The following is an 11498-nucleotide window of genomic DNA, read 5'->3' as shown; positions in this document are numbered from 1 at the left end:
CATTCTTCATGTTGATGCCATAGTCCTTGAGTGTTTGCTTCATCCAAAGCAGTTGAGCATAGCAAGAACCAGCAGCAATGTACTCAGCTTCAGCAGTAGACAGTGATACGCAGTTCTGTTTCTTCGAGAACCAACAGACCAAGGATCATCCGAGGAAATGACAAGTACTAGATGTTGACTTGCGGTCCACACGATCACCAGCATAGTCAGAGTCAAAATATCCAATAAGATCAAAATCCGAGCCCTTGGGATACCATAATCCTAGTGTTGGTGTGTGAGCTAGATATCGAAGAATATGCTTCACAGCCTTATGGTGTGATTCCTTCGGTGCAGCTTGAAATCGTGCACACATGCAAACACTAAGCATTATATCTGGCCTAGATGCACATAAGTACAATAAAGAGCCAATCATGGAGCGGTATACCTTATGATCGAAGTCAATACTATTTTCATCAGTGCATAGATGACCATTTGTGGGCATAGGAATTTTGATGCCTTTGCAGTCTTGCATGCCGAATTTCTTCAGGACATCCTTGAGGTATTTCTCCTGAGATATGAATATGCCATTGCGCTGTTGACGAATTCGAAGACCTAAGAAGAATTTCAACTCTCCCATCATAGACATTTGATATTCTTCACTCATCGTATAGGCAAATTCATCACTATAACGTTGGTCAGTACAACCAAAGATGATATCATCAACATATATTTGGCACACAAACAGTTCACCATCATAAGATTTAGTAAAGAGAGTGGGATAGAGTGAACCGGGTGTGAAGCCTTTCTTCATGAAGAATTCCTTCAATGTATCATACCACGCCCGTGGGGCCTGCTTGAGGCCATAGAGGGCCTTGTTAAGTCTGAAGACATTGCCAGGATGCTTTGGATCTTCAAAACCTGGGGGTTGAGCAACATATACTTCTTCCTCAAGCTTACCATTGAGGAATGCACTTTTCACATCCATTTGATATAAGATGATATCATGATGGTTAGCATAAGCAAGCAGTATGCGAATAGCCTCAAGTCTAGCAACAGGTGCAAAAGTTTCATCGAAATCAATTCCTTCAACCTGTGTGTAGCCTTGAGCTACTAGCCATGCCTTATTCCTCACCACAACACCATTTTCATCTTGCTTGTTGCGGTAGATCCACTTCGTGCCAATGATGTTATGCTTGCGAGGATCGTGACGATTGACTAGTTCCCAGACATTGTTGAGCTTGAACTGATGTAATTCTTCTTGCATGGCCTGAATCCACTCAGGCTCAGAAATACTTCATCTACCTTAGTGGGCTCTGTGATAGAGACAAAAGCAAAATGCCCACAAAAGTTAGATAGATGTGAAGCTTTTGAGCGTGTGAGAGGACCTGGTGCTCTAATGTCATCGATGATCTTCTCCACTTGCACTTCTTTTGCAACGCGAGGATGAGCTGGTTGTCATTGAGGAATTTGATCAGCATTTTCTTCAGCATCAATTTCCTCAGCATTTTCTTCAGGTGCATCAGCCCGACGTTCTTCATGTTCTGGAATGAATTCTTCAGCAGATTCTTTAGTAGGAATGACATCTTCAGTAGCCTTGTGCTTGATAGAATCCTCAGGTGTTGGTTTATCTAACACACAAGGTAGGTGCTCTCTTTGCGAGCCATTAGTTTCATCGAACCACACATCTATAGTTTCAACAATCTTGTGAAGAACATTGTTGAAGACTCTGTAGGTGTGCGAGTCCTTTCCGTAACCAAGCATAAAACCTTCATGTGCTTTCGGTGCAAATTTAGAGTTGTGATGAGGATCTCTAATCCAGCATTTAGCACCAAAGACTTTGAAATAACTCACATTGGGTTTCTTATCAGTGAGGAGTTCATAGGCAGTCTTCTTGAAGAATTTCTGAAGATATACTCTGTTGATGATATGGCACGCAGTATCAATTGCATCAACCCAGAAACAACGAGGGGTTTTGTACTCATCGAGCATAGTGTGAGCCATCTTAGCAAGAGTCCTGTTCTTGCGCTCCACGACGCCATTCTGTTGAGGAGTATAAGGAGCAGATAACTCATGAGTAATACCAAGTTCATCAAGATAGTCATCGAGACCCGAATTCTTGAACTCAGTGCCATTGTCACTTCTGATGTGCTTGATCTTCACACCAAAGTTGGTTGAAGCCCTCGAAGAAAATCGTTTGAAGACTTCCTGCACTTCAGTTTTGTAAGAGACAAGGTGTACCCATGTGTAACGAGAGTAATCATCAACAATAACAAAGCCATATTGAGATGCTTCATTTGAAACAGAGGAATAGTGATTAGGACCGAAGAGATCCATGTGAAGCAATTCGAATGGACGAGTAGTGGTCATGATTGTCTTCGCTCGATGCTTGGCCTTGGTCATCTTTCCAGCTTCACAGGCACCGCATAAGTGATCCTTGAGGAATTTGACATTCTCAATGCCAATGACATGCTTCTTCTTTGCAAGCGTGTGCAAATTCCTCATGCCTGCATGACCAAGTCGTCGATGCCATAGCCATCCTTCTGAAGCTTTTGCAAGTAGGCACACGGCTGGTTGTGAATCTGCAGAGAAATCAACAATATACAAGTCTCCTCTCCTAAAGCCTTCGAAGACTTTGGATTTGTCAGCTTCCATAATCACAACACAACGATACTTGCCAAAGACAACAACCATATCAAGATCACAAAGCATTGAGACAGACATAAGGTTGTATCCTAAGGACTCAACAAGCATGACTTTGTCCATGTGTCGATCCTTTGTGATGGCAACCTTACCTAGACCCAATACCTGACTTTTGCTCTTGTCAGCGAAGATGATATGCTTCAGATGTGATGACGATAAGGGAGCATCCATCAACAAATTCTTGTCACCAGTCATGTGATTTGTACATCCACTATCAAGTACCCATTCAGTGGCTTTGGGTTGATCATCCTGCAGATGAATTAGTGCAACTTACGAACCTCATATACTTCAACAGTGAAGAATATGATATCACAATTCATCAGATCAATTTCATCAAGTAGTAAGACAGATAAAACAGAGGGAGGACATGTGAAATGAAAGTTCATTTCATCATGGTTAGCCTGCGTCCTTTCAGGCAATTTGTCAGGTCCCCAGCAAATTCTTCAGACGTTTGAGCACGTCTGGAGACCTAACCCTGCAGAAGAGATTAGTTTTTTTTCTTCACCACCCACATCTGAAGGGGTGTCAAAGAGTTCATCACTCTGCGAGCTCCATACGAGAATGGTGGCATAGCGGCCAAACCATTACGTTTCACATAAGAGGGGTTAGGGTAAGCATATGAATAAGCAGAGAAATTCTTCGAGGACTTATGAACATAATGATTAGAAGAATAATGCTCGTATTCATAGCCCTTGGCTCTTCCCTGCGAAACAGAGTTGTTAGCACGATGATGTTCATATGAGGACTTTGATCCATGTGAGGAATTTGATCCCCTTGAGGAATTTGGTCCGTATGAGGACTTGGATCCATATGAAGAATTTGGTCCATATGAAGAATTTGATCTGGGGTTCCTTTTCTTCATAGGTGGTGTCATGAGGACATTCACCTGAAGACTTTGAAGATGACTTTTGGGAACCCAGATTTTCTTCATAGGGGAACCGTTCCTGCAGTTAGTGCCAACATATCTAGCAAATACTTCACCATTCTGATTTTTGAACAGTTTATAGTTGGAGTCAAATGACTCATCAGAAGAATGAGAAGATTCACATGTATAGCCAGATAAATTAGATGGATTAACTGGAGGTCCCTTTGCAGCAACCCATGAGGTTTTGGGCTACTGCTCAGGCTTCCAATATGTACCATCGCCATTGAGTTTCCTCTCAAAGGCAATACCCTCTTTTCTAGGGTTCCTGTTGAGGATCTGCTTTTTAAGCACATCACAAAGAGTCTGATGCCCTTTGAGGCTTTTGTACATGCCTGTCATGTACAATTCCTTCAGCCCTGCATCGTCAGTGATACTAGCAATGTCCTCAGATGAGGAATTAGTGATAGGAGAGGCAGGTGAAGAATTTGTAACATTAGAAACATTTGAACATTCAGGTGAGGAATTAGCAGATTCTCGTTCAATGCATTTTAAACATGGAGGAATGAATTCTTCTTGAGCAGCGCTGATTTTTTGAGCAAGTAATGAATCGCACTCCTTCTGAAGATCCTCATAACTTACTCTTAGCTTCTCATGGTCAGATGAGAGAGAGTTAAGCTGATCTTGAAGGGAGTCATACTTAGAATGAAGTCTCTAAAGACTTTCAGCTAAAGCTTTTGACTGATCCATTTCTTCACCCAACATCTCATCGCTCTTACTAAGCATTTCGTGAGCCTTTTCCAAAGCTCTTTGTTGTTTAGCAGCAAGGGAAGCAAGTTTGACATAACTAGGTCCAAATTCATCACCAGATTCGTCATCACTAGATTCAGACGGATAGCATTCAGTTACCTTTTCACCATCTGCCATAAGACATGGTGAGGAAGATGATGATTCTGGTTCAAATGTCATTGACTTGAGAGATTCCTTGAAATCCTCAAACCAAGGATCATGACAGGTTCGATGTCCTTCATAGACATCGGAGAGACGGTCCCAGATAAGCTTCGCATGATCGAGATGCATGACGTTCCTGAACTGATTTTGAGACAGACAGGAGCAGATGACATCCTTCGCCGTAAGGTTGAGGAGGGTGTACTTGCGAATGTCATCAGCTTCCGCCATCTTGCACAGATCGGTCAGACCAATCTCAGTGACAGTCCACAGCTCGCTGTTCATAGCCATGAGATGCTTCTTCATCATGGCCTTCCATTTAGGATACTCATGACCGTCAAAGATGGGGCATGTCACTTTCTTCATATCTGCGGTCGACATAACTAAACTCCAGGCGGTTAAAGCAAAATCACACAGAACAAGGGAGTACCTTGCTCTGATACCAATTGAAAGTGCGTTATATCGACTAGAGGCGGGGGTGAATAGGCGATTTTTATGAAATTCTTCACTGAGGAATTTGCTCTTGAGGAAATTCCTTAGCGAAGAACTACTAGCAGCGGAATAAGTACTCAGAAGTAAACATAGCAGAATGCATGCATGGTCATCATGATGAAATGAAGACAAACACAGAGTACAGGAAGCGTAAACACAGGATAGCACAGGATGAAGACAAATAGACTGAAGAAATTGAATTGAGGAAATTGAGAAAGTCAAATTCAAAGTCTTCAAACACAGATATGAACAAGCACACAACACAGTAATGAGGAAATGAAAGTGTTGAGGAAATAGAACCAGTTAGCTTGGTGAAGACAATGATTTGGTAGACCAGTTCCAACTGCTGTCTCAGTTGTACATCTGGTTGGAGCGGCTGAGTATTTAAACTCGAGGACACCTAGTCCCGAACACACAGTCCTCACTGTATTCTCCTTGAGCTAAGGACACACAGTCCTCGCCCAATCACTTGTGGTAAGTCTTCAGGTGACTTCCAAACCTTCACAAACTCGGTCACTCGGCGATCCACAATTCCTCTTGGATGCTATAGACCTTGACGCCTAACCGTCTGGAAGAAGCACAGTCTTCAAAGGTAACAAGCGTCGGATCCACGTAGGATCAATCTCTTTAGTGATGCTCAATCACTTTGGGTTTGTAGGTGTTTTGGGTTTGGGTTTGGATTTTCCTCACTTGATGATTTTCGCTCAAATTCCTCGGAGGATGGGTTGCTCTCAAATGACAAGTGTCAAGTTCTCTCGGAGCAGCCAACCAGCTAGTGGTTGTAGGGGCGGCTATTTATAGCCTAGGGAGCAGCCCGACATGATAAGACATAAATGCCCTTCAATGATATGACCATTGGATGGATAAGATATTTTGGGATAGCTGGCACGTAGCACAACAATGGTCGGAAATTTGAGGTACAAATTCCTCAGGGCTATCATGTTCCTCACTGTGTAGGCAATTCGCACTGGCGAATTCCTAACTCCTCAATCAGAACAAAGTCCTCAGTGACCAGAAGAACTGTGTCTCTGTCACTGAAGAAATTGACTGAACTGTATGAGATTTCCAATGGCTTCACTCGAAGGGATTGGTAGGTGTAGGATTTGAGTTGAGCATCACATGGAAATTTTCTCCTTAGTATTTCCTCGACCCCTTTAACAGTACGGTGTTTCCTATGACTCAAGAAAGAGAAAATGAAACTACGAAAACAAAAGTCTTCACGCTTCATGTTCCTCGAATGAATACCAAGTCTTCAGGGTTACACCAATTTCTTCACTTTCAAAGTCTTCAGAAAGTCTTCAAAATATCAAAGTCTTCAGTCGAAGAACTTCACTTTTAGGGGTCGACTTTTGTTGTAAATATCAAACTCCTCATAGTCTTATAGGCCTATGTACACTCATAAACACATTAGATACTTAACCTATAAGTCTTCAATACACCAAAATCACTAAGGGGCACTAGATGCACTTACACCAAACATGAATCCTCTGGTAACTCCCCACGATCTTAGCCGCTGCTATTTTTCGTGCCACTATCTTCCTCGCATGATCTCTTGCTGCGACCCCACTTGTTGTTTGCATATTCATGTAACTCAGCACATTTTTAAACAAATTAAGTTGGGGGCGTTAGGGGAGGGCGCTAGGATTTGTTTCCTACCAGATTGGCAGTTCATTGATTAATTCCAGGCTAAATCTTAGCGTCTGGTCTTGTCGATGCCAATTAGTGCAGCGGGCGCTTGCCTTCTTTTTTCCCTTCGGCACGAGTCATGGAAGGCATCGATGGCCCATATTTTAATTCCATACTACTGACCATGATTAGCGCCTAGAGTTGCGGAGACCACGGTTGGATAGTTTTTTATTTTCCAATCTTTATTTTATTTCAGATAAGTGCCTTGCAATGGAGATTACCTTAGATGACCATTCAGACGTAACCAAGCTGAATCACATGATAGTATTTGCACATACATGGAACTCAGCATGCTTGTACCTCATGTAGTAGCGTAGAGCACAATTTTTATGTTGGTATATATAAGATGTATTCGTCTGTATGAGTGTTTAAATTGTATACCATGCTGAATCTAATCACACTTGCACATCCATTGCACCCAGGATGCTTCTTTGCCGCCATATGAGGAGTTCATAAACGGATTAAACACGCAGCAAAGGATGTACATCCAGTTGATAGGACTGGATGGACTTCTCAAGACACCTAGCATCAAAATTAGACATGTACTCTGCCTGGCCATCGCTAATTCATATGATGCAGAGCAGGATGTCTTTATCATCAATGGGAGACCATGTAGGATCACACTAGAAGATGTAGCGCATATAACAGGCATGCCCTGCCAATGGGAAGAAGCACGTCCCTTCAAATCTTGATGATAATATGGAGTTGTGGAAGAAACTGAAAGACCGTAATGACACCAAAATAACTTTCAAAGGATTGCTAGCCAAGATGAAAGTCGACAGCACACCAAATTTTGTCAGGCCATTTGTGTTGTACACCATAGGCAAATATGTATGCCGAACAAAAGAGGAGTATGTGGATAACAAATATATTGGGATTGTTAGAAATGTTGAGATGATAAAGGGCACAAATCTTGGACAACTAACGCTTGACTATCTTATGGATAGCGTGAAGAATTTTGTAAATGGTGAGGCAATTCTGGAGGGGAATCTACCACTGCTGCAGGTAATTCGTAGTAGTACAATTATTAGTTACCTAACATACATTACATAATGTACGGGAATGTTTGTAAACTGCTTTTGTTGTGATGCAGACATGGTACTACGAGAAGTTCAGAGTGCACCAATTGGACTCTAGCATCTCGTATGAATCAAGGTTAAGGCCGCCGATCCAGAACTGGAGCGAGGAGAAGGCAAAAAAGGTTGACAATATAATCCAGAATAATTATCTGGGAGTTGGAGAGGTAAAATGTCAGCACATTGCCTGGATTATGTAACATATATATTTTCTAAATCATACTAACGACACTAAACTGCAGTATGTTGAGGACCTGATGAGGCCTTTCATTCCAGCACGAGATGGTACGCTGGCCAAACCGAAGACTGGCGCTCAGGTAAATGAGTTACATAAGGCACAAATATATATTGTAACATTCCAACTAGTAGGAAGTTATATGATTCTAACTATTTCAAAGTCTCAGATTAAGATACTCATCGGACGTGTATTGACTGCTTTGCAAGAAGTTGCCTCCCTCGTGCGGGAGTCCGGTACAGAACAAAACCATAGGATGTGCACCCTTGAAAAGAAAATGGATGAGTGCCTTAGGCGTACTCGTACAAATGGCAAGCTCACGGAGGACCTCATCAAAGAATTGAAGGTAAGCCTAGAATTATGAGATTAGTATATATAATTGGAAATTTACGTGTACAAGTTTTTTTTCTAATTTAGTTTACTATCAAAACACCCCAGACTAACATGTATTTTTTAAAGAAAAAACACGATGGAATATTTCCAGGAGTGGACGACATACATCTATCTGACCTCGGGGCACCTTCACACCCAATGGAGGCCTCTGTTGAGAATGCTGAGCAGGCTTCTAACCAGGGGAAACAAAAGGATGTCACGGAGGTCGCTGCTAAGCACGATTGTAAGCAGGGAATAAAAAATGATGACATGGAGCCCCCCATGAAGAACCTTGATGAAGATTTTGACGTACGCATGTTAACTTAATTATGAAACAATCATTGTCATTTCAGAAATAACATTTGATCTTCCACGTACAGGATGAAGCATTCGAAAGAGCTGCTGCAAATATCGAACAGGATCTCAGTGGTATTCATAAGCTTTTGAAAGAGGTGGATGATATCCAGGGAGCTCCTAGTTTTTATAAGCAAATGCATTCCAAAGCCACCACAAGCCTTGAAGATTTCCAGGTGATGCACATTTTACCTATAATTGAGCAAGAATCTGCTAAAGGCTGACACGCGGTTTATTTCGTCTGACAGAATCTGTTCAACAGACGGAGTAAGCAGCACTCTGTGAAGGCTACGGGATTGCAAGATCCTGAAGAGCCCCGTGCCTTCACAAATGATGACAACCATGATGAATCCTTTGAAAAGCAAAAACAAGTAAGTGTGGTTGGATCGACGCCACCAAATCATTGGGGCGAAAAGAAAAGGGTGGTATTGCAATTATTTAAGAATGACGAGTATGCTTCGTACGACACTGAGAAGAAAAAAAGGAAAAAAAAGACTCCATCAGAGTGTACAAATGATTCCGAGGACACGAACAGTAAAAAGAGGAAAATCGGCTCTAGCAACTTAAAAAAGAGGTCAGAAGTTCCTGAAACCCAGAGGGACCAGCTAGACGTGGTTCGACAGGATTTCGTGGCGTCAATGATCAACACTACAAATCGTGAAAAACAAATGGTGTTAGTTGATGACATTGTCGTGCTATCAAAGCATTTGCAATGCCTAACCCATAAAGATGAATCTGAAGATGGCGTATGGTTGGGTCACGAAGTAAGATAGTATTTCACAAATTTGTTTATGAAGTTTCATTTTTGTACAATACAATTAACTTGATTATTGGTGTAGGTGGTTGATGCTGCGATCCAGCTCATGCGTAATGATCAACCAATTGACACAAGGGACGGCCAACTGGTTTACATTGAGAGGGTGACCGCTAAGCTCGAAAGAGATGGTAGGATAGAGGAGTGCTACGAGGACGCTTTGGCAGGCATTCCTGGAACAACACAAGGAACCACCTACCTGAAACATGATATGGTATATTAAGTTGACGTAGACCAAATTTTTTTATTACTATGCACATTGATCTAATTATCTGTGCACTCCAGGTTTTCCTACCTACGAAAAGTTTATACACCCACTGGTTCCTTGTGGTCGTAAACCCCATAAGGAAGGAGATTCAGGTTCTTGATTCACATTTCCACTGTATGATACCCAAAGAAGTAAATAACATGGTGAGAATTTCAACATATTTAATTATAAGAAAGGATTTAACATCGTATGTAAGTATTAGTCGTAGGCAACTTCTCATCCCATTGGGCTTGCAGGTACGTGGGATGGAAGCACATCTGAGAGCAGAGATGCGAGTCAATGGGATTGAAAGCAATGCATGGGAAGACATTAACGTGACGCAATGGCCAGTACGGAATATTAATGTGCCAAAATCCGATGAGATGTCAGTCAACAATATTAGCTTTTGTTTTTGTTTTAGATTGTTAATATCTGAAATGCTGATCTAACAACATAAAATGTTGCAGTTCTGGTAGTGCACTGTACATGCTGAAGAACATCGAATTATTTATGGGAGTAAAACTGAGGTTGCAATATGACGAAGTACGTAGAGGAACACCTAAAATGTTGCCATTTTCTAAAACATATGGAACAATACTAACATATCCTCGCATGCAGGCCTACATCGACAAATTCAGAAGTGAGCTACCTGTTGTGCTTGTCGATTCACCCTACAACAAAATGAAATACGGGACTAGGTTCAGGCAGTACCATGCTAGGCAATCGGATGCAGCTGCGGTTGAAGACGACGAGGATGCAAGCAGTTAGTCCAGCATTGTGGTTCATTCTTACATGTGGAGTGTAGACTTGGCCATAAAGCGATAGAGTAGGGTGTGGTTGGGTTTTAGTCCCGAAGAAGGTTTCCTAGCCGTGTTATTAGTCCATTGCACATGAGTCAAGTTGTAAAACTTTAATAATATTGGTTACTATATTTTGCTTGAAATAAATTTGGTCTCTACGGGATCTCGTAGAAATCTATATTTGCTTTTTACTACCATGTGACAATAATGGTGCCTGGGGCAACCCTAGAAGAATAATGGATTATGATATGTCAATTTTCATACGAGAGAAAATTTTATTAAAGCATGAGCATAGCCTCACAACAGAAGTCAAAAATACTGCCTGATTCAACACGCAATCCCAGCTATGTCTCGTAGGCAGGCCGCAAAGCCAAAAAAATAGAGTATAAGATAACAAGAGTAAAAGCACGTACCATAGGGGGCCTCTGTAGGTGCTGCAACGCTGAATTGAAGTGATCACCTTCAGGAGCACAGTGGTGTGGCCATGGTACATCGATCCTGCCTCAGGGAATCACATAGCATGTTCTATCATAGCCCTGCAAAACAGAGGAAAATTTACTACTTGTACTAACCTTGTCAAGTGTGTGCATGTAACAAATGTTGGACATAACTAAACACGGAAGAATGAAATGCAACATATGGAAGAATCGAATGCTCATTCCTTTCTCTCTGCTTTTTGCGAGGACCATTACTCTCCTTTTAACAAGGCTAAAACATCATAATAAGACTTAACAGCAATCTTGAAAACACTACTAGAAAAAGGCCTACTAGTGGCGCACCAATTTTGCCTACTAATGGCGCACTACTGGTGCGCAACTAGTACCACGCCACTAGTATTATATACTAATGGCGCACCACAGGTGCGCCATTAGTATACCATTCGGTGCTCCACTGGTATTCCCTCTAGGTGCGCCACTAATAGCCTTATAGGTG

Source organism: Triticum dicoccoides, chromosome 4A, assembly GCF_002162155.2.
Source record: "Triticum dicoccoides isolate Atlit2015 ecotype Zavitan chromosome 4A, WEW_v2.0, whole genome shotgun sequence".
In the NCBI taxonomy this organism is placed as follows: domain Eukaryota; kingdom Viridiplantae; phylum Streptophyta; class Magnoliopsida; order Poales; family Poaceae; genus Triticum; species Triticum dicoccoides.
This window is presented reverse-complemented; position numbering follows the sequence as displayed.